Below are 23,462 nucleotides of genomic sequence, written 5' to 3'. Positions count from 1 at the left end.
TCAAAACAGTGCGACAGCACTGCCGCAAAACAATAATTTAGGCCAGTGGCAACTGCCGCCGCCGCAAATGCTAACTCAGAACAGGAATGTATCTAGTAGTAGTAGTCGTAGTAGTAGTAGCTTTATTCATTTGTAGATCTCTTTTTACATAAATATAGGACATGCCAAAGTATTTACAAGTTTAGACCAATTTAAAATAAGCTAATCCATATACACATATATTTACAGACTTCCAGTTAGACACATTTCATTAGATTAACTCCTGGTATAAATAACTTTTTTATAAATAACTTATTAAATACTGTAATGCCACACTGTTCACTCATATCTCACTATCAGTCACTGCATGCACTATACACACATTGTTTCATAACACTTCACTCACTACACACAAACACACACACACAGACACACACACACACGCACGCACACGAACACACTCACGCACATACACATACACACACACACTGTTGATCTCTGGGCCATTTTTCTGTACTGCAACTTCCCATTCGCTATCCTGAAACACTGAGTCTGCATCCGTCCATAATGAGCAAGATGTTGAGCTCAGAAAGAGGAAGAGGTGTTAATATTGTGCTATGCATAGCTTGGGGGTAAGTATTTCTAGAAAGAAAAAAAGAAGGAAAACACATGAAGTGAAGGTGTTATGTGGAATGTTGGATGTTTTATAATCATTCTTATTATTATTTATTTGTATAACATTTTTTTATTAAACCCCTACTCTGTTTCGGCTAAGTAATCCTTCAATGAATAAAATGTATTGCATAACACATACTTTTTAGCTGCCCTTTTAAATAAGAATATTTTTGCAATTTCTTTAATCTCTTTTGGTAATTTATTGTACAGTTTTATTCCATGGTACAAAATGCTGTTTTGAGTTTTATGTTTATTTTTTTCTTGGTAAATGTAAGTTGAGTCTATGTCTTGTTGCATGGTCATGGACAGAGCTGTTTGTGCAATAATTACCAATGTTATTTTTGATGTGTATAACTGACTGGTAAATGTATTCACATGGAACAGTTAAAATCCACAGTGTTTTGAACAGATCTTTATGATGAGTTCGACTAGTATTTTTGGTTATTACTCTTATGACTCTTTTCTGGAGTCTGAAAATTGTGTTCATATTTCATGTGTTTATTCCCCAAAAAAGAATGCCATAGCTAAGAATTGATTGTACATATGAATAATATGTAACTAAAAGACACTGCATGTTACACGCTAATGATAGGATTCTAAGGGCATAACATGCTGATGACATTCTGTTTGCAAGTACCTTTGGGTGTTCGCACCACTTCAATTGAGAATCAATACTCATTCCTAGAAATTTTGCATTTGTTACACAGTCTATGGAGGTGCCATCTTCATTTAATTTAACGTTGTCATTCTTCCTCATCAAACTGAAATTCATGGCATTAGTATTCTTCATGTTCAATGGAATGCAGAACAGGGAATCATAAAGCGGTTACAGCATCGGTGATTTGAGCCGTAAATAGAAATATTAAAAAGGGTAGGAAGATTTTTCTGTTTAGAAAAAGTGACAAAAAAAGCAGATTTCAGAGTACTTGACAGTTCAACACAATAGTTTTATCCCAAGTACAGATAGTGTTGAGGATCAGTGTTAAAGTTCAAAATCATCATACAATATGCATTAGATGAGTATGTGCGAAGCAAGATCGTAAGAGAGGAAAAGAGCCACCCTGGTACAACAACCGAGTTAGAAAACTGCTACAGAAGCAAAGGGAACTTCACAGCAAACGTAAACATAGTAAAAGCCTCGCAGACGAACAAAAATTACATGAAGAGAAATGTAGTGTGAGGGGGCTATGCGAGTTTTCAACGAATTCGACAGTAAAACTTCTAATCACTGACTTGGCAGAAAAACCTAAGAAATTTTGGTCTTATGTCAAAACGGTAAGTGGATCAAAACAAAATGTCGAGACACTCTGTGACCAAAGTGGTACTGAAACAGAGGACGACAGACTAAAGGCCGAAATACTAAATATCTTTTTCCAAAGCTGTTTCACAGATGAAGACTGCAATGTAGTTCCTTCTCTAGATTGTCGTACAGATGACAAAATGGTAGATATCGAAATAGATGACAGAGGGATAGAAAACAAGGAAAATCGCTCAAAAGAGGAAAGGCCGCTGGACCTGATGGGTTCGATTTTACACAGAGTACACGAAGGAACTTGTCCCTGGCCCCCTTCTTGTAGCGGTGTACCGTAGGTCTCTAGAAGAGCGTAGCGTTCCAAAAGATTGGAAAAAGGCACAGGTCATCTCCGTTTTCAAGAAGAGACGTCGAGCAGATGTGCAGCACAATAGAACTATATCTCTAACGTCGATCAGTGGTAGAATTTTGGAACACGTATTATGTACGAGTATTACGTCTTTTCTGGAGACTAGAAATCTACTCTGTAGGAATCAGCACAGGTTTCGAAAAAGACGATCATGTGAAACCCAGCTCGTGCTATTCGTCTATGAGACTCAGGGGGCCATAGACACAGGTTCCCAGGTAGATGCTGTGTTTCTTGACTTCTGCAAGGCGTTTGATACAGTTCCGCACAGTCGTTTAATGAACAAAGTAAGAGGATATGGACTATCAGAACAATTGTGTGATTGGATTGAAGAATTCCTAGATAACAGAACGCAGCATGTCATTCTCAATGGAGAGAAGTCTTCCGAAGTGAGAGTGATTTCAGGTGTGCCACAGGGGAGTGTCGTGGGACGGTTGCTATTCACAATATATATAAATGACCTTATGGAACATCGGAAGTTCACTGAGGATTTTTGTGGATGATGCTGTAGTATATCGAGAGGTTGTGTGTGTGTGAAATCTTAAGGGACTTAACTGCTAAGGTCATCAGTCCCTAAGCTTACACACTACTTAACCTAAATTATCCTAAGGACAAACAAACACACCCATGCCCGAGGGAGGACTCGAACCTCCACCGGGACCAGCCACAAAGTCCATGACTGCAGCGCCTACGACCGCTCGGCTAATCCCGCGCGGCGAGAGGTTGTAACAATGAAAAATTGTACTGAAATGCAGGAGGTTCTGGAATAAGTGTTGTGGATCATTTATTACCTTATCCCCCTCACTTAGCAGTATGTTATTTTGCGTTTGTTTGCCTCTCCCCGTTTCCTTTTTTGTAACATCCCAGAATGCTTTACTTTTATTCTCTGGATTATATATTATTTTGTCATTAAATGACTTTTTGCGGCAATTAGCACCTTCCTATAGATCTTTTTGTATCTTTCTGGATCATTGCGAATCTTTTTCGTGGAACTGAGGTGTTTAAGTGTTTGGGAGGACTTCTTAATACCTGCTGTTATCCATCTGTTTTTGTGAGATGTTGATACAGACTTCCATACTTTTGGAAATGCCTTTTCGAAGTTCAATTTAGACAATGTGGAGAATTTAAATATTCACGTTGGTTTCCTTATACACTTCATCCCAGTTTTGTTTTTCAAGTTCTTTTGAAAAATCTTTTATTTTGATTTCTGATGGATATCGTTTGTAGGCTTGTAGTTTAGGGAATGATTCGATGCCTGATTTTACTGCAGTTATTTGACAGAGATGGTATGATAGTCCGAGATCTTTTACAGCTACATCACATTTTTCCCTGTCCATATTTGTGGCCACATGGTCAATTAGTGATGCAGTCATTGTAGTAAACCTTGTTGCTCTATTGACCAATAGGGGCATGCCAAAACTTTGAAGGATGTTTATGAAGGTGCTGCTGGATTCATGTATGATATTAGTGTTGATGTTAATGTCCTCACACAGTAATATGTTGACCTTTGTACTTGAGACTTTATCCAGAACTTCTGTTAATTTATTGAAAAAAGTGTCCACACTACCACTGGAAGTTCTATACACACACAAAATAATTAATTTCTCGGTGATATCAAGCCCTGTTAACTCAATAGCTGATATTTCATTGCGTTTGTCTTCACTTACTGTACTGAGGTCATGTCTTGATTTGAAATGTGTGCCTTTTCTGATATAAATGCATGATCCTCCACCCCTTGAAGTAGTTCTGCAGTAAGATTTTGCCCTTTAATACTATGATAAACTACATGTTGGATTTCTGTGTCTCTACACCAGTGCTCAGTAATACAAACTACTGTGCAGTTCAGAGATTGGAGCTCAACTTCTAATAGTTGTATTTTATTTTTTATTGATTACATGTTTTGATGGAGGATTGTTAAGTCTGTGAAATGCCCCACGTTGCTCTTTGCAATGGTTTGTTTTTGTTTCTGACATCTGGTATGTGTGATATTTTAAGTGTTAAAATCTGTCTTGTGTGTGATTGTTTCAGTATTTTTTAATCTGCTAGATATACTCTTTAGGCAGGGGAACCTGCTGTCTGGATTTATCCTAAAAAAGACCTACTTTTCCTACCTATGACAACAGGTATTTGACCACATGTGGCCCGAGATCCACCCCCTATACTTTCATGAATCAGCTGCACCAATCTTTCCTTCCCAGACCTGTTTATGTGTAGGCCATGTTTAGTGAAACCCCATCTGTTGATAGTCCCAACGGGCACCAGAGAAACATGAGCATAGTTGGCTGTCCTCAGAACCATCCCTAATCCCACACTGATTCGCCTCACAGCTACATCAAGGTGTGGTCGATCATGACGCCGGAACAGCTCAACAAAGTGTACGTTGATGCCTTGAGTCAGGGAAGCTATCTCGTCCAGGTCACCACCTATGTCATATGCCCCATCCCTGTCCAAACTGTTTCCTGCCCCACCCACTATCATTACATGGTCCTCTTTTGTGAAGTCCTTACATAAAGAGCCTAGATCCTCTATCACATGACTTAGCCCTGCATTTCGCTTGAAGATACTGGTGGCCTGGTACGCTGCCCCTAAACTGTCCTGTAACTGAGGGCTTACACGTCTCCCATGGCTCTCAGCAGCACTTTATTCTTTCTATCACTTTGTACATTCCTAGGCTTCTTGGTCTCAGTTGAAGTGTGCTGCACATTTCCTGCTCCTCGTTCTACCTGGAGCTCTTCTCCACTTAACTCTGGCAGCGGTAGTTACTCGTTTTTGGTTTTGATGATAAAACTGTCAGATCACGTTCTCTTTATTCCTATCCTCCTACCAGCTGCCAATTCCCAACCACCCTCCTACCCGCTATCTCCATTGATCCTTATGATTTCCTTCCTTGCTTCCTCCAACTGTGCCTGAAGGTCACAGATATTCCTTTCCTGTTCCCCGATCAAAATGTTCCTACTGCATACTCTGCAGTTCCAGGAGAGAGCCTCTTCTGTTCTCCCAACATTCTCCCCACTGCATCCCCCCCCCCCCCTCCCAGTGAAAATATTTCCAACAAGATTGGCAACAAATCCCTCTACTCACTACCCTATAACAGCTCCCACATTTCTCTCTTATGGTCAGTTTCGAAAGAATAATTAAGTTTAAAGAAAGTTTTAAATTTGCCAAGGACGCGAGATTGGTTGTGTGTAAACAAAAAACGACATAAAGGTCTTATGTGCGAGGGTTGTTTTTGTACTGATTTAAAGATACAATGACAGAAGAATGAATTTGTAATTATTTTGATTTTAGAGAATTTACGTTATCAGGCGTGTTTGGTCAGGTTTTTAAACGTTTATAACTCGAAAATTTAGACCTAGATCGCGTCTATCTAAATAGTAAACAATACGATATTTGTTAGTTAAATACGATTTAGAAACGTTAAATTACACTTTTATTGCAACAGTAGACACTGATGAAACTAGTAGCTGTCTTTTTTAAACGAATTTTGCACTATCAAGAAAACTTGAATAGAATTTCTTGTGTTTATGTCACGCAAAATTTCGGGTTATTTCGCGATTATCGGGACTTTATCTAAAGAACAAGTTTTTTCAAGAACTAGCTCTACTGGGTCGCTAATATTCAGTTGTGTGACAAGAACGGGCAGTACAGCAAGTATACAAAACAAAGAAAATTTACATTTGACACTATTCCCTCTTAAATAATTTCTTTTAGCGGACGAAGAAAATACCTGTGATCTAATTCGGCGGCCATGAGGAATAATCTACGAATCCGCAGGTGAATCAAAACATGAAACCGCAACGACCGCCACAGTTTGGAGACTGGAATAAACAATACCCAAATGTAAATATTATCGAAGTAACTAGTGATACTCTACTTCCGTCTGTGCCTGCACTCACTACAAATGTGACGACGTCACACTAGAAACAGTCACTGCTGTGTCCCACGTCGGGGCTGTGGAAGAATTGGGGGCGACTTCAATTTAAGTTTATTATTTGACACACCCACTTTGCAACGGCACAATGATCATGTACGTGACAGTTGAATACAGGAATCATTATCATTTATAAGGTATGATCATGACGGAAACTTGTCTGATGAACACACAAAGTTGTTCATCAACCAATGAAATTGTTTTGGTCTCAACTACTGGTGTTGTGGGTGGTATTCCCACTACTATTATTCTAGACACAGGAGTGGCTGTTAGTGTCTTGTCTTATGAAAATATGTGAGCTTGGACCCATACCAGAGTATCCTGTCCAGAATTGAAAAATTTAACTGCTGTAGGCAATAAGTCTTAGGGTTAAGAAACAGGTATTCGTGACAGTCAAGGCACATAATGGAATCATACAACAGCCATTCCTCGTCGTCCAAAACCTGGTCACTAATTGTATTTTAGGTTTAAATATATTGTGTGAGAAGGACAGCACTATTGACTTCTCCCAACGCAAATGTGTACTTAGAGATAAGGGCAGTGAAATTTCAGTTGACTTTGATACAAGGACTCTGAAGCATGATAAATATTGTATAGGGAACAAGATTCAGTTAATACAGGACACTGATGACGTTGACACACAGACACACGCACCTGATGCCAAGTTTGAGGACTTTGAAACTTAAATTAGTAATAAGTTATTAGAAACAATGGCTGTCATACATGATGAAATAATGAACTTTATGATGTTTTATCCAAGTATATACAAGTATTTAGCAAACGACCAGGTAGGATCAACACATATGTGTATAAAATGGAAGTTAAGCCTGACCAGATTTTCTTCCACAAAACCTATAATGTTCCACTACCCAATGACCTTCTGTGTGGCATGAGTTGAAACAAATTTTAGAGTGGAGAATTATCGAACCTTCCATATCACCTTACTGCAGCCCTTTACTTGTTGTAAAGAAACTCAATGGGTATATTAGAGTTGTTTTGGATGCTTGTGCAATTAATGAGATTATTTTACCTGTTTGTATGAAACCTGAGAATTTAGAGGAGCAACTTCAGCAATTTTTAGATTCTAAGTATTTTTCTACGATAGATGTGACCAAATCGTTCTGGCAAGTCCCAATCACGCCAGATTCTAGAAAGTATGGAGCGTTTATATTCAGGGGGGGGGGGGGGGGGGAACCCATCAATTTGTGTCCTTCCCTTTGGTCTGAACAACAGTTCAGGTGTGATTATCACCGCCTTGGATACTGTAGTTGGTGATGAATTGGTTGAATCAGTTACTCTCTACATTGATGACCTGTTCATAGCTAGTAAGACTTGGTCTCAACACATTGATACTTTGCAAAATATTCTGCATAAATTCGCACAAGCTGGAGTGACAGCTAATCTCAAAAAGTCGAAATTTGCTTGAGTGAAATAAAATATCTTGGACATATTATTAATGCTCAACGTATACGACCTGACCCAGGAAAATTAGACACAACCAGGAATTTTCCTAGTCCACGGACTAGAAAGCAACTGAAATCTTTCCTCGGACTTTGTTCTTTCTTTCGACAATATTTACCACACCAACTTTTAAACAGCAAACATCTATGGAACCTACTCAAAAAGTATCAGATATGGATATGGTCTGACCAATGTCAGAAAGACTTTGATAGTATTAAGCATTCTTTGGTTAACACAAATATTTTGGATCACCCTGATTTTAATTTAGATTTATGTATGACGTGTGATGCATCGTCCTATGGTTTAGGCTGGTGTTTGTCTCATGCTGCAAAGAATGCAGAACAAGAACATGTGAAAATTATTAGTTTTGCAGGCCGCACACTTAAGCCTAGTTTACATGACGACACTAGGTTGCAGGCAACTGCGCTACCGGCCACTGCGCAGGCGCGCCGTGCGTTTGCGCAACTCGTTGATGAAACTAAATACTTTCGGCGTGTTTCAACTTTGGCGACACTAGTTGAATGAGTTTTGAGGTTATGTGTGTTCGTAGAGTGCAGAAAAAATTAAATATGAAGTGGTGAACGGAGAATAATGTTCGCTTTTTGGATATCTATGCTTTGCATAGGTGTTCGTGGGATTTCAGTTATGCTGAGTACAAAAATAAGCAACATATTGCTGCCGCTGAGACAGCCATGCGCGATCGTAACATAAATGGTTTGACAGTATCTGAACTGCAGGGCAAAATTTATAGAGTTAGGAACACATATATAACTGAATTAAGATGAATACAAGCAAGTGTAATTCTGGCTGTGGCTGTGCTCTCGTCTACAAGACCGTACAGATCTATCTTCAAGAGAGTAGTTTGCAAACCATCCTCTTCTTAATGCGGCCTGTTTCGAATAATTATTGTTGCTAATGTTAATCTTTGTTACTGTTAATAATTATTTGTGTTAACGAAAAAGCGTCATCACCAACTAAAACCGTATCTTATAGCATGCCGAGTGTTCTCGATTGTAATGCACGCAATATGATATGTAATTTGAGTTCTGACGACAGTGCTTCATGCATTACAGTGACTTTATTCCTTAACGAATAACTAACTCTATTTAGAAGACACGTGAACAGTTCTGGTGACATTCTAAGATAACTAAAAGAACTTCTTGGCTCTTCCGTTATAAATTATTTCACCAAAGATGCTGAACAACCGAGCTTACGTCTTTTCTTCATCCAGTCACGAATCGAAACACGTTTCTTTTTTTTTCTTATGCAGCGATTCCCGCAACAAGCTTTAACTCCTTCACAACTTGTGCGACGTGCAGTTGCCAAAAGTTTCATTTCAGACATGACTCAGGGAGCCACTGTACGACGAAACTGAAGTGTATACTGATGTCGCCGTGTCTATAGTCATATATGAAACCACTTGCGTGCAACTCATTCCACGCAACGAGTGGAGCAATCCAATGTCGTCGTGTAAACTATAGTTCAATTCTTTTATCTTGGCGGCTCGCGCATGCCCGCCCAGACGCGGGAGATTGCTGCGTTGCCACTTGCACGCACCAAGAGAAGCAGCGCCGTAGTATAGTATAGTTCGCAAACTTACGTTTAGGGGGGAGCCCGCAGTTTATGAAGTAAAGTCACCACGGCCGCATTAACCCTTTCGCTGCTACAGAGACGTGCTCCCCGCATTCCGCGCAGTGCGCGATTTTGTCACTGCACTGCTCGCCTGTGCAGACACATGGTGTTCCCACTGCTTTGACACACTTATCATACGATTTCACAAAAACTATTTGCCCCAAAAATTTGATTTTTACAAATCTTCTTGACTGATACCTTCCCCCCATAATGACTTAATTTTGTTTCGATGTTCAACGCAGTTATTGTGCAGCATTAAATGTAGTAAACCATTTTACGAAATTTTGAAGAGTTTGCAGAGGTAAAAGTCCACAGCGTATACTTTCCGTATGGTCGATTTTAGTTGCCACAATGTTGAGAAAGAAATGTGGACAATATACCTAAATTTCACATAAAATTTACTGTATAACAATATCTCATTTAAGTACCACGTAGGTGTCGTATGTAATATTGAGAAATATTCCGTCTTTCGCGACTGTAACAAAAGTTTTATTTACACTGAGCACGTTTGGCTTTATGTTCAATAAAGAGACAAAGTACTAGAAATTTCAAAAAATTGCATTCAAACGAATATAATTCGTGAAGTAACGCACTTCGATATTGTTTCTAAAAAATGAAAATATCACGCTCCGCACAAGGTTTGAACTCTTAACCTATGGTGTAGAAGCCCATCACCTTAACCATTACGCTATCGCAACTCGTCACACTGCAGAACTCCATGAAGACTCTAACACGTCACGCAAAATACTGACAAACACTATTGGTATGACTATGAATTACTCACGCTTCGTCGAAGTACAGTAGGAAATAAACAATTACCGCTGTTCTTTATTGCGAAAAAGCGGTTCGTGTGATTGATACAAAATATGTCTGCTTGTGTCTGTATGTGTGGATGGATATGTGCGTGTGTGCGAGTGTATACCTGTCCTTTTTTCCCCCTAAGGTAAGTCTTTCCGCTCCCGGGATATATATATATATATATATATATATATATATATATATATATATATATTCTGCACAATTTCACTGCAGTTATGTGTACATTGTAAATAAGTGTGTGTGTGTGTGTGTGTGTGTGTGTGTGTGTGTGTGTGTGTGTAAGTACAATCTAACTTCTGCACCAGTTCAGTGCAGTAATATGTTCATTGTAAATAAGTATTTAGTAGTTGTATTACACGTTTTTTACCTTATAAATAAATAAAAAACTTTTTCTATTTTAAAATCAGTGCATTAGTATTTGTAAAATGATTCTTTCATACAGTTTTGATTAAAAATGACGACCATGCCACTTGGGACCTGTAGAATGGTACATTAGCTTATTTGTTTGAGTTGTAAATATTTGTCATGTATTGTTATTTTTCTGACATGTTCTACATCCTGGAGGACCTCCTCACTACGGATCAATTGGAATGAAAGTAAATCTAATCTAATCATGTCTATGGATCATGCTTAAGTTATACATAACTATCAAATACAAGTACCTCACAGTATTTCTACAGAGAAGCTACGTAGTATAAGGGGTTTATTTCAGCTGTTCTTATCAGCAGTAGAAGGAGGAACAAGAGTTTCATCTTCGCTGAATATTTACAGCAGCCACTTATAATTTTAAAGCAAAGTAACCAGTGCAAAAATATAAAGTGTGCTACAAGTGATCGCGCACACGCATCTGTATCAAAACAGCGAACTATGACATTTACCTGCCACCTTTATAACGTTATCGTATGTTTTTGGTTCATGGAACTGTGAACGACGACAGGTCGCGAGAAGAAGTTATATGTGAAACAAAAAGACATTTTAAGTGCAATACTGTGCAAAAGAGACTATCAGCAATAAGAATTTGTAATTTCATGTTAACGAGCATAGGAGTGCTAAAATATCAAGAATCGAAAGGAAAACTAATGATGAAGTAAGAGCTAGAATGAAGGCAAATGATACAGTGATAGATAGAATTGAAAGAAAATCATTAAAATGGTACGGGCACATGATGAGAATGGCAGATCATCGGTGGCCAAAGAAGGCTAATGAATGGAAACCACCTGGCAGACGTATGTGCTGAAGACCACGACGTTCTTGTACAGACTACATAAATGGAGTAATGGAACATCACACCATCGACAAGGAAGATGAGCTAGATAAAGAGGCTTGGTGGAGGATAACAGGAATACAAAAAGATATTATAAAATAATCTTTGTATTGATTAATCCTGTAATAATCATAATGTTAACGAGTATTGTAACTTTAGGATTTTGTACCTGTTTTAAATGTTTATCCAAATTTGTGAAAACCATGATGATAAATGTTGTCTCCGCGACGTCTTGTGTACATGAACAAACGGACTGAGTATAAACTATGCATCTGTTATAGGCGTACGCACCACATTCAAACACTGAAAATCTGTTTTGTGTAAGTATTATGATATGTATGTTGTATATGATATGTATGTGTATTTGTATGTAATGTGCTTTAAAGTGAGTTGCTCACCTGCAGGTGTGTCCTTTCGCTTCGCAACTCAGGGGGCAGTTTAAAGGCATGTTTGCATGCTGAGCTTCTCTTAGCAGAATACGTAATTATATGTAATCAAATAAATAATTTGAGCCATACATGTAGTCCACGGCTGTATAACTATTGTATGCAGCCGCTGGAAACTTTTGAATATTTTCGATCGTCATATTATTGGCGAAAGAGGAAGAGTCACCATTTGTTTTCTAGATCTTGTTCCAGATCGGACGTATTTAGGTGCACCGCCATTAATACTACATTTTTTCATTATTTTATTCACGAGTTTCAACCAAACGGTACTCGTAATTGCATAATATAAGTCACAATGTAAGTGTAGTAATTTTAAATTGTCTTTTTATTTCAGAATACACTTTACTAAACAACGTATGTTTTATTTTGTGTCTTTAGTCATTATAAAACTGTTGGGTGACTTGGCATGGCAAAAGGTTCCGTACTTTTAAGGAAAAAGTCTTCCACCTCGATCCATCGTCGTCTTCGGATGCTGTCATGTTACGAAGTCCGAATTAAATGAAAACACAGAGAAAAGAAACACGGTTAAAAACACATAAATGGACCGTTATCGGAAATGCCATGTTCAAGCGCCGATAGTTTGTATAATTGCTTTTAAATTCATTACCATAATTCATTGTATGGTCTCGAACCAGCTACGAATGAGCAAAAAAATATTTAAAAAATTTTTCATAATATGAACCATCTGAATTGAACATAAGCTATGTAGTGCCACAATGTATTCCTTTTCAAATTAAGTTGTTTTTCCAGTTAGTGAATACAATGTAATATCAAATTGCAGTTATATTCTCCTCCAGTGCTAATAATTACTCCCCCATTGCCATTTAATGATTGTTTTGGTAGCATTAATTTGATGTATGTATTGTTGCTGTAAATAATTAAATGCAATCTTCTATGTATGAGAGCAAAAATAAATTGTGGCTATAGACCTGAGCTGCGTATCGCTTCTGGATATTTGAATTAACCAGATATTTCTACAGCGTGGAACTTGCATTTGGGAGGACTACAGTTCAAATCCCAATTCAGCCATCCTGATTCATTTTCTGTAATTTCCCTAAATTGCTGAAGACAAATACTGGGTGGTTCTTTTGAAAGGATGTGGCCGATCCCCCTCCCCATCCTTCCTCCATCTCTAATGTCCTCTTTGTTGATGAGATGTTAAAACATTAATCTTCCTTTATTCTATGGCTTCTACAGCTTGACAAATGAATAATTAAAGATCTATATCTCACCTCTATATCTACACATATCATCTATAATGACACAAATATTCACTAGTGTGAATTAATTTCAGAGTAATCTTAAATAAAATTTCCATTACACCTGTACTGGTAAAAAAAGAAGCTAAATTTGTTCTGTGTAGCTGCAATACTCATTCACAATGTAACTGCAAACATCACGAAATAAGTAATAACTGTACATAATACTACTCAACACAGTTTTCTTTATACTTTTCCAAGCCTGTTTTAATACCATTTTGCAGTTGTAATTATTCTTTATGTATGTTTTGTAAATAATATTTTTATGTATTATATGCCACATTAAACATTACTTTGCAATCAAATCATGCACCACTGTTTGCAAAATACATATTAAGTTCAATATGAAGACAGCTTCTCTTGAATTTGGCATCAATTTGAATGATTTAACTTAATGAACATAGTCTTCAGTTCAAGAGTTGCTAATGCTACAAAACAGTGTTCATTCATGTGGGAATTACATGATTTCTGCAGGTAACTGCTTAACAGATGTTGTGGTGCCATTCAAATGGCAGTTACTACACAGGTTCTATATATTACAGTTAGTTGAGAAATCACGTTGCTGCTATTCTACTACTGTTGTCCTGAAATGTACCGACTGTTAGTTAATTGATTCATTTGTGTTGGGCATGAACCAGTGTTATCACACAACAGTGATTGTCGAAATGATGCAATTAACATCTTGTTACACAGATAGCAATCCAAATGTTTGCATTTGCAGTAGGACTACAATTATCCAAACTCCAACTGTCCCGATCGCTTTGAGGAAAGAGAGATGTGTACTGTATGAGTAAATTTGTTGGTTTTATTTGATAGTTATTATACACCGTGCACTTCCTTCTTGTTTTGAAATCAATTCACAGTGAATGTATCAAAAGACAAAATCTTCCAGTGAACAGTGAATACAGTATGCAGAGTGATGTGTTTGTAGTGCCCTCATTCAGTGCAGTGTGTGACCTGTGCTGTCACCTTAATGTATACACTGATTTGTCACGCTACGTTCTGTCTTTTGTTTTGTGTGGTGTTTTAATTTTCTGTGCAGCATACGTCTTCTAAAAGGAGACACATTGTCTTATTGTTAGCAGACAAAATAGCAGCCCTTGAACAATCTGTGTTGTTACCTTAATGTATACAATGATTTGTCACACTACATTCTGTCTTCTGTGTCTTTTGTTTTGTGTGGTGTTTTAATTTTCTGTGTAGCATACGTCTTCTAAAAGGAGACACATTGTCTTATTGTTAGCAGACAAAATAGCAGCCCTTGAACAATTAGACAAAGGCATGAGTTGTAAGCAGCTAGCTGTGTTGTTTAGTGTAGTAACAACTTCAGCGGAAATAAATTAAAATTTGTGTCTGTCCTTGATAATGAAGATGGGAGTTCATAGAGAAAAGCAATGAAAGCAGCAGAAAATGAAGAGCTAGAAGATGGTATACTCACGTTGTTTTGCAGCAGTGAGCATTGGGAAACTCTCTTTCAAGACCAATTGTTTGTAAAAAAAAAAGCAAACTTTTAGCCAAGAAAATCAGCAGTTTGTCTTCATTTAAATTGAGCAAAGGGTGGCTTCAGAATTTCAAGGCAAGGCACAGTATTCATGAGTTGGATTTAAGGGGTGAAAGGCTATCAGCAGACCCAAAAACATCAGGAAATTTTATTGAAAAATTCAAAAATAAAGTAGAATCTGATGACCCTGAATTTTTGTACAATGCATATGAGACACCTCATTTGGAAGGCTTTGTATGAAACAACTTTGTTTTATACAAGGGAAACTAGTACTCCTAGATGAAGGCATTGTGGCTCATAACCAAAAACTGAATTTAAAAATACTGCTCTTACATGGTGATGGAAGCATGGAATTTGGTGAAAACAACCACATTATGAAAGAGCTTGGAATAAACTGAAAGGCATTTCAACCAAAGACGAGGTACAGAAAGACGTGGACGAAAGAAGCAGCACGAAAAGAAAGAGAAGTGGCAGAGGATGAAATATCGCTTGAGGACATAAGAAAGATCCTTTTGAAGATCCCTGGACATTCTGACTGCAGTGCAGAGGATATACGTGAATGGCTTCCTTGTAATTATTCAGACCCTGGATTCCATGAAATTATTCAAAGTGTGAGAGAAGAAACTGATGACCAGGAGGATGATATTGTCACTAAACCACATGTGGGACCATCAACTGGTGAGGCATTTGCGTGTATTGACACTGCACTAACATGGATGGAGTGACAGCCCAAGTGTGACCACATACAGCTGTTCACGATTAAGTGGATATGGGACTTCGCTCAAGAAAATTAAGACAGCAAGACAACTGACTGACTGATATGTTCAAGAACTGACACTGTATGTAAGTACAGTATCGTCAGGTTCTGGAAATTAGAGAATATCAGGGAATTTCAAATGTGAAAGGGGAATGTCAGGTATATTTGAAAAAATAGAAAAAAAAATAAAGAAAGAAACCACACTGGAAAACGCTCGTTTTTGTCTCAGTAGATGAAATGGTTTGTTTACTGAAAAGTCAAGCACTGTTGCTGGCTGGGGCCAACTGTATATGTGTGTGACTTACTCCTTCATTCCTGCTGCTTTTTCTCTTTGTATCACTCCCCTCAGCTTGCAGTCAGTACTGCCACCACTTCTTGCTGCTAGCCTAGCAGCTGCCGATGAGAGGCAGGGAAGCAAGAGGAGTGGTTTGTTTGGGTCTGGTTCTCAGAGGCTGTAGACACAGAGGCCAGAACAGCGGTCATGTGTGCATGAGTTGCGACTGAGTGATTGTGTGAATTTGCACATGCTGTCGTTTTCTGACAAAGGATATGGCCGAAAATTTAGTTGTGAGAGTGTGATTGTCTCTTTTACGTGCCCGACTGCAGCTCAGCGATCATCTTTACAGTAATTTGCAACCTATCCTCATTATTATTGAATCTCAGAGTGTTTACACAAATTATCTGTTGCATGAATTGATCACCGCGATCTCATTTCATCAACACGCTGTCTGTGACTTTTGAATAGCTGGGCACACAAGTGGATTTCCAGGACAGGCCACAGCTGCAGGCCATTTCTGCAGGTGTCTCTAATGGATTGAGGCTCCCAGTCTGAAGCCCATCATTTCCCACTAATATGCAGCCCATTTCCATACATGGGTACACTACATACAGATACTTTCAGGAAGGACCTCGTGACACTAAAATCTATACTTGATGTTAACAAATTTCTCTTGTTCAGAAATGCTTTTCTTGCCATTGCTAATCTACATTTTGCATCCTCCCTACTTTGACCATCATCAGTTATTGTGCAAACCCATTTACTACTTTTAAGTGTCTGATTTCCTAATCTAATTCCCTCACCATCACCTGATTTAATTCAACTACATTCCATTATTCTCGATTTGCTTTTGTTGGTGTTCATTTTGTATCCTCCTTTGAAGACACTGTCCATTCCATTCAACTGCTATTCCAGGTCCTTTATTGTCTCTGATAGAATTGCAGTGTTGTCGGCAAATGTCAAAGTTTTTATTTCTTCTCCATGGATTTTAATTCCTACTCCAAATTTTTCTTTTGTATCCTTTACTACTTGCTCAATATACAGATTGAATAACATCGGAGATAGACTACAACCCTGTCTCACCCCTTTCCCAACCATTGCTTCCCTCTTATAACTGCTATCTGGTTTCTGTACAAATTGTAAATAATCTTTCACTCTGTGGTGTCACCGGCAGACACCACACTTGCTAGGTGGCAGCCTTTAAATAGGCCGCGGTCCATTAGTATACGTCGGACCCGCGTGTCGCCACTGTCAGTGATAGCAGACCGAGCGCCACCACACGGCAGGTCTAGAGAGACGGACTGGCACTCGCCCCAGTTGTACAGACGACTTTGCCAGAAGGGGATCACTGACAAATACGCTCTCATTTGCCGAGACGATAGTTAGCATAGCCTTCAGCTAAGTCAATTGCTACGACCTAGCAAGGCGCCATCACCAAGTTATATTGAGATGATCATACTGTATCAACAAGACCAATGTTCACCAATTATGGATTAAAGTTAAGTATTCCAGAAGCTACGTACTTTTCTTTATAGCATTCATTACGTATCCTGTTTCAGACCTCACGCCAGCCTGCGTGAGTTTAAGCGCGTGCCTTTCGGCTTCCTCTCATTGTGTCTAGGCTGTCTTGCCTAGACACAACATTTTTGGCAACTCGGATACACATGGTCGTATTGCTCTAATTTACTTGTGTCATGGCTTCGCCACAATCTCCAGATGTACTGTCCGAATTTTATCGCTTGCAGAATCAGCAGACGCAGGTCTTATTGGATGCCCTTGGACAGCTCGTCCAGGGTCAATGTGCAATGCAAAATGATGCGGCCGTCGCCGCTCCACCGCTACCGCAGCCACAACACGCAGTTGCACCACCTTTTCGTCAATTTGATGTGGCAATGGAAAGCTGGACGGAGTGGTCACGCCAATTTGGTTTCCATCTCGCCGCCTACAGAATTCAGGGTAACGAGCGACAGCCTCACTTATTGGCGTGTGTAGGGGTGCAGACGTACCGTGTGATAGTGAAATTATTTCCCCGCCGCGACGTAGCAACTCTGTCCTACGAAGAAATTTTGTCTGCATTAGATGCATATTTCAAGGAATCAGTCAATGTAGTTGCAAAACGGTATACGTTCTTTCGTACAAAATGTACGGCCGGTCAAAGTAATCGGGAGTGGGTTGCAACTTAGCAAGGCCTTACTAGGGATTGTGCTTTTGAGTGTGAATGTGGACTCCCTTATTCAGATACTATGGTGCGTGATGCAATTGCACAGAACGTTTCTGCTGTTCGTATACGGGAGCAAATTTTGAAACTAGTCAATCCCTCCCTTCAACAAGTGATAGACATATTGGATAGGCAAGACACACTTGACTTTGCTCAGGAATCATTTGCAACTTCGCCAGTCATGTGTCACGTTAACCGGCCCGCCGGGCGAGCTGCACGGAACAGTAAACAGCCCTCGCGCTCGTCCGCGCAGCTGCCGCCAAGCTCTCCGCTACGTTTGCCGGGCAAGCACGCAAATGCAATGATAAAGTCATGCCCACGGTGTGCTACTAGACATTCGCATGAGAATTGCCCGTCACGCCAAGCTATTTGCTTTTTCTGTAATAAAAAAGGGCATGTTCAGAATGTTTGCCAGAAAAAGCTCAGATCGGACATTCACAACCATTCCAGGCCCTTTGCTTCGTGCCGGAATCGACCCAAGAATACTCAGACTCGTGCACCTTCGCCCATGGACATTCATGTAGTTAATTCCACTCCGCCCAGTGCCACTCTCTCTAAAAGTGACTGTGTGCGTCCCACAAAAAGTGTGCGTCGACGTCGCCAGAAATCACGTCAATTAGCAAGTGATTCTGTACCAGTGTCTGTTCACGTTGCACGAGACAGTCGCTCTTGTCGTCAGCAGGACAATAAACTTTTTGTAGACTTGGACATTCTTGGCAACGTGATCCCATTCCAGCTCGATACCGGAGCTGCAGTTTCATTGATCAAGAAAGACATGTACAAACAACTGGGCACATCTCTCTTGCGTGCCGCAAATGTTAAGCTAACTAGTTATTCAGGACAGCATATCCCAGTGTTAGGACAGTGCAGCCTTCTTGCAACATACAAGGGACAAACAAAACTTGTGTCTTTTTACGTCCTTCGTTCTTCTTCTGCTGTGAACTTGTTTGGTTTAGATTTATTTCAGTTGTTTAACTTGTCTATAGTCAATCAGGTCCTATCAGTGAATCAGACTGTGCCTTCAGCCAGTGTTTCTCGTCTATGTGAAGAATTTGCAGACATTTTTGCACCGGGCCTTGGTTGCGCTAAGAACTATGAAGCACATTTGGAACTGAAAGTAAAGGCGCAACCGAAATTTTTCCGAGCGCGCAATGTTCCCCACGCATTGCGTGATGAGGTCGCAAGAACCTTACACGATTTGGAATCACAAGGTGTGATTGAACGTGTGCAGGCTTCTCTCTGGGCATCACCCTTAGTAATTTTGCCAAAGCCTTCCGGAAAATTGAGACTTTGTGTGGACTTCAAGGCAACAGTGAATCCACAACTAGTGATTGCAACTTTTCCTTTACCCCGCCCGGATGATCTTTTTGACAAACTGTGCCCGGGTAAATATTTTTCGAAGTTGGACCTCGCAGATGCGTACTTGCAAATACCAGTGGACGAAGAATCCCAGCGCGTTTTGGTGGTTAATACGCATCTTGGTTTGTACCGATTCAAAAGACTGCCATTCAGGTGTGCATCCGCCCCTGCATTGTTTCAGCAATATCTACACTCCTGGAAATGGAAAAAAGAACACATTGACACCGGTGTGTCAGACCCACCATACTTGTTCCGGACACTGCGAGAGGGCTGTACAAGCAATGGTCACACGCACAGCACAGCAGACACACCAGGAACCGCGGTGTTGGCCGTCGAATGGCGCTAGCTGCGCAGCATTTGTGCACCGCCGCCGTCAGTGTCAGCCAGTTTGCCGTGGCATACGGAGCTCCATCGCAGTCTTTAACACTGGTAGCATGCCGCGACAGCGTGGACGTGAACCGTATGTGCAGTTGACGGACTTTGAGCGAGGGCGTATAGTGGGCATGCGGGAGGCCGGGTGGACGTACCGCCGAATTGCTCAACACGTGGGGCGTGAGGTCTCCACAGTACATCGATGTTGTCGCCAGTGGTCGGCGGAAGGTGCACGTGCCCGTCGACCTGGGACCGGACCGCAGCGACGCACGGATGCACGCCAAGACCGTAGGATCCTACGCAGTGCCGTAGGGGACCGCACCGCCACTTCCCAGCAAATTAGGGACACTGTTGCTCCTGGGGTATCGGCGAGGACCATTCGCAACCGTCTCCATGAAGCTGGGCTACGGTTCCGCACACCGTTAGGCCGTCTTCCGCTCACGCCCCAACATCGTGCAGCCCGCCTCCAGTGGTGTCGCGACAGGCGTGAATGGAGGGACGAATGGAGACGTGTCGTCTTCAGCGATGAGACTCGCTTCTGCCTTGGTGCCAATGATGGTCGTATGCGTGTTTGGCGCCGTGCAGGTGAGCGCCACAATCAGGACTGCATACGACCGAGGCACACAGGGCTAACACCCGGCATCATGGTGTGGGGAGCGATCTCCTACACTGGCTGTACACCACTGGTGATCGTCGAGGGGACACTGAATAGTGCACGGTACATCCAAACCGTCATCGAACCCATCGTTCTACCATTCCTAGACCGGCAAGGGAACTTGCTGTTCCAACAGGACAATGCACGTCCGCATGTATCCCGTGCCACCCAACGTGCTCTAGAAGGTGTAAGTCAACTACCCTGGCCAGCAAGATCTCCGGATCTGTCCCCCATTGAGCATGTTTGTGACTGGATGAAGCGTCATCTCACGCGGTCTGCACGTCCAGCACGAACGCTGGTCCAACTGAGGCGCCAGGTGGAAATGGCATGGCAAGCCGTTCCACAGGACTACATCCAGCATCTCTACGATCGTCTCCATGGGAGAATAGCAGCCTGCATTGCTGCGAAAGGTGGATATACACTGTACTAGTGCCGACATTGTGCATGCTCTGTTGCCTGTGTCTATGTGCCTGTGGTTCTGTCAGTGTGATCATGTGATGTATCTGACCCCAGGAATGTGTCAATAAAGTTTCCCCTTCCTGGGACAATGAACTCACGGTGTTCTTATTTCAATTTCCAGGCATGTACCAACTGTTTGTGCCTCGGTCCCTAATGCAGCAAACTATCTGGACGATATTGTGATCTCCGGAAAGACAGAAGAAGAACATTTAGCCAATCTCAGAACATTATTTCAGGTCTTGCGACAAAATGGTCTTCGCTTGCGGAAGGACAAATGTGTGTTTTTTGCTCGTGACTTACCATATTTGGGACATGTAATCGATGCACAATGCATACATCCCAGTCCCGAGCACCTCCATGCCATACAGGACTTGCCTTCGGCGCAGAATTTGAAGCAGCTACAGAGTGTGTTGGGAAAACTTAAGTATTATCATCGCTATGTTCCCCATGCTTCTTCCATTTCAGCTCCGCTTCATCGCTTACGCCGTAAAGGTGTTCCGTTCGTCTGGACGCGCCTTTCGCCAGTTGAAATCGGCGTTGCTTTCAAATACTTGCCTTATGCCATTCGATCCCCGGAAACCCCTTTTGTTGATGGTAGATGCATCGGATTTCGGGATCGGTGCTGTGCTTGCGCACAAAGATGGATCGCATGATCGCCCTATTGCCTTTGCGTCCAAATTGCTCTCGTCTGCGCAAAGAAATTATTCCCAGATCGAGAAAGAAGCTTTGGCTCTCGTATTTGGTGTCACTAAGTTCCATGATTTCTTGTGTGGTCGTCACTTTACCATCATTACAGACCACAAACCTTTGACATCGCTTTTTCATCCGAACAAGCCTGTACCTCCACATACAGCCCAGAAATTCATTCGCTGGTCTATTTTCCTCTCGCAATACCGCTACAATATCTTGTATCAGTCCACTGCTAAGCACGGAAACGCCGATGCGTTGTCCCATTTGCCTGTTGCTGAGGATCGAGCATTCGATTCTTCCAAACTTGCTTGTATGTTCATTGATGCGGAAACCGATGACGTGGTTGACTCGTTTCTGATTGATTTTCGTCGTGTAGTTACAGCCACAGCTGCTGACCATGTCCTTGCTACTGTTTTGCGTTTTGTTGCTACGCAATGGCCCTTGTCGAAATCGAGGATCCGTTGGTTCGCCGATTTTTTGCTCACAAGGAGAGACTTTTTGTACGACGTGGCGTTTTGTTGTTGCGTTCTGATAATGATCAGTCCAGGGTTGTGGTCCCACGTTCGTTACAGTTCTCTGTCTTACGGCTTCTCCACCAAGGACATTGGGGTATAGTGCGCACGACATAACTTGCTCGTCAGCACTGTACTTGGTTCGGAATCGATGCTGCGATTACGAATATGTGCTCTTCTTGCATGGCGTGTGCCGAACAACAATCCGCACCACCGCGGAAATTCTTTGCATGGCCGAAAGCCACTTCCCCTTGGCAACGCTTACACATAGATTTTGCTGGTCCATTCTGGAATGCTTGATGGTTGGTTGTTGTTGATTCATTCAGTAATTTTCCATTTGTTGTCCGGATGTCTTCCACGACGTCATCTGCCACCATCCAAGCGTTATCCGCTATCTTTTTCATTGAAGGTCTTCCACAGACTATTGTTTCCGACAATGGCCCACAATTCATGTCCGCAGAATTTCAGTCATTCTGCAAGGCCAATGGTATTCAACATCTGCCATCCGCGCCGTTTTCGCCTCAGTCAAACGGTGCCGCTGAACGTTTGGTCCGGACTTTCAAGTCACAGATGTTGAAGTTGAAAGAGTCGCATTCTTGGGAGGATGCGTTATTGCTCTTCTTGTCCTCGTATCGCTCTCAGCCCCGAGATGGTCGCTCGCCAGTTGAGTTCGCCCACGGTCGTCCTCATCGAACCTTGATGTCTTTGCTGCATCCGCCGCATCAGGTTCCTGTGCAGCAGCAGCCACCTGATTTTGCTCCAGGCGACGTTGTATACTATCGCAACTATCGAGGTTCACAGCGTTGGCTCGCAGGGTGCATTCTTCGCTGCCTCGGCCGCGCTATGTATCTGGTTTTGGGGGCCACTGATGAGGTGCGTCGGCATCTCAATCAGCTGCACCTCTGTCGTCGCACGGGTTCTGCAGCTCCCCGTCTGCTTTCAGCGACAGTGCCATCCGGTCAGCACCTTGGGGACCCATCTACTGGCTCGCCTCATCCCCAGGTGTTACCGACGTTGCCTTCCATTTTGCCCCATGGTGCCGCGCCGCCGCCGCCTGTTCTCCTGCCGGCGCCGCCCACAGTGGACGCTTCGCTGCTGCCGCTGGGCGCCTCCCTGGGTCACGCGCCGCCGATCGCTTCCCGTGACCAGCTATCCTCTGACATGGACCTCTTGCCCGCTCCGGACCAGATGTCGTCTTCGCCCGTCGGCTGCCCCGACACGATGGAGGTCGACCCTACGGCCCCTCCTGTCTCTTTACGGGGGCATACACCGCATGTTGGCTTGCACCCTGGACTAGGTTTTCGGGCGTTTCCTAGCTCCCTTCGGACCGAATGGCCGGGTGCGGGTGGCACAGCCTCGCCTGTTGTTAGGCTCCCCACCTCGTCGCATACGTCAACATGGGATCCTCCCCACGGCGGGCGGAAGCCTTATAACACAACCGTTCACCGATTTGCGGGGGAGGAATGTGGTGTCACCGCCAGACACCACACTTGCTAGGTGGTAGCCTTTAAATCGGCCGCGATCCATTAGTATACGTC

The sequence above is a fragment of the Schistocerca serialis genome, chromosome 7 (assembly GCF_023864345.2).
Source record: "Schistocerca serialis cubense isolate TAMUIC-IGC-003099 chromosome 7, iqSchSeri2.2, whole genome shotgun sequence".
NCBI classification, from domain to species: Eukaryota; Metazoa; Arthropoda; class Insecta; order Orthoptera; family Acrididae; genus Schistocerca; species Schistocerca serialis.
This window is presented reverse-complemented; position numbering follows the sequence as displayed.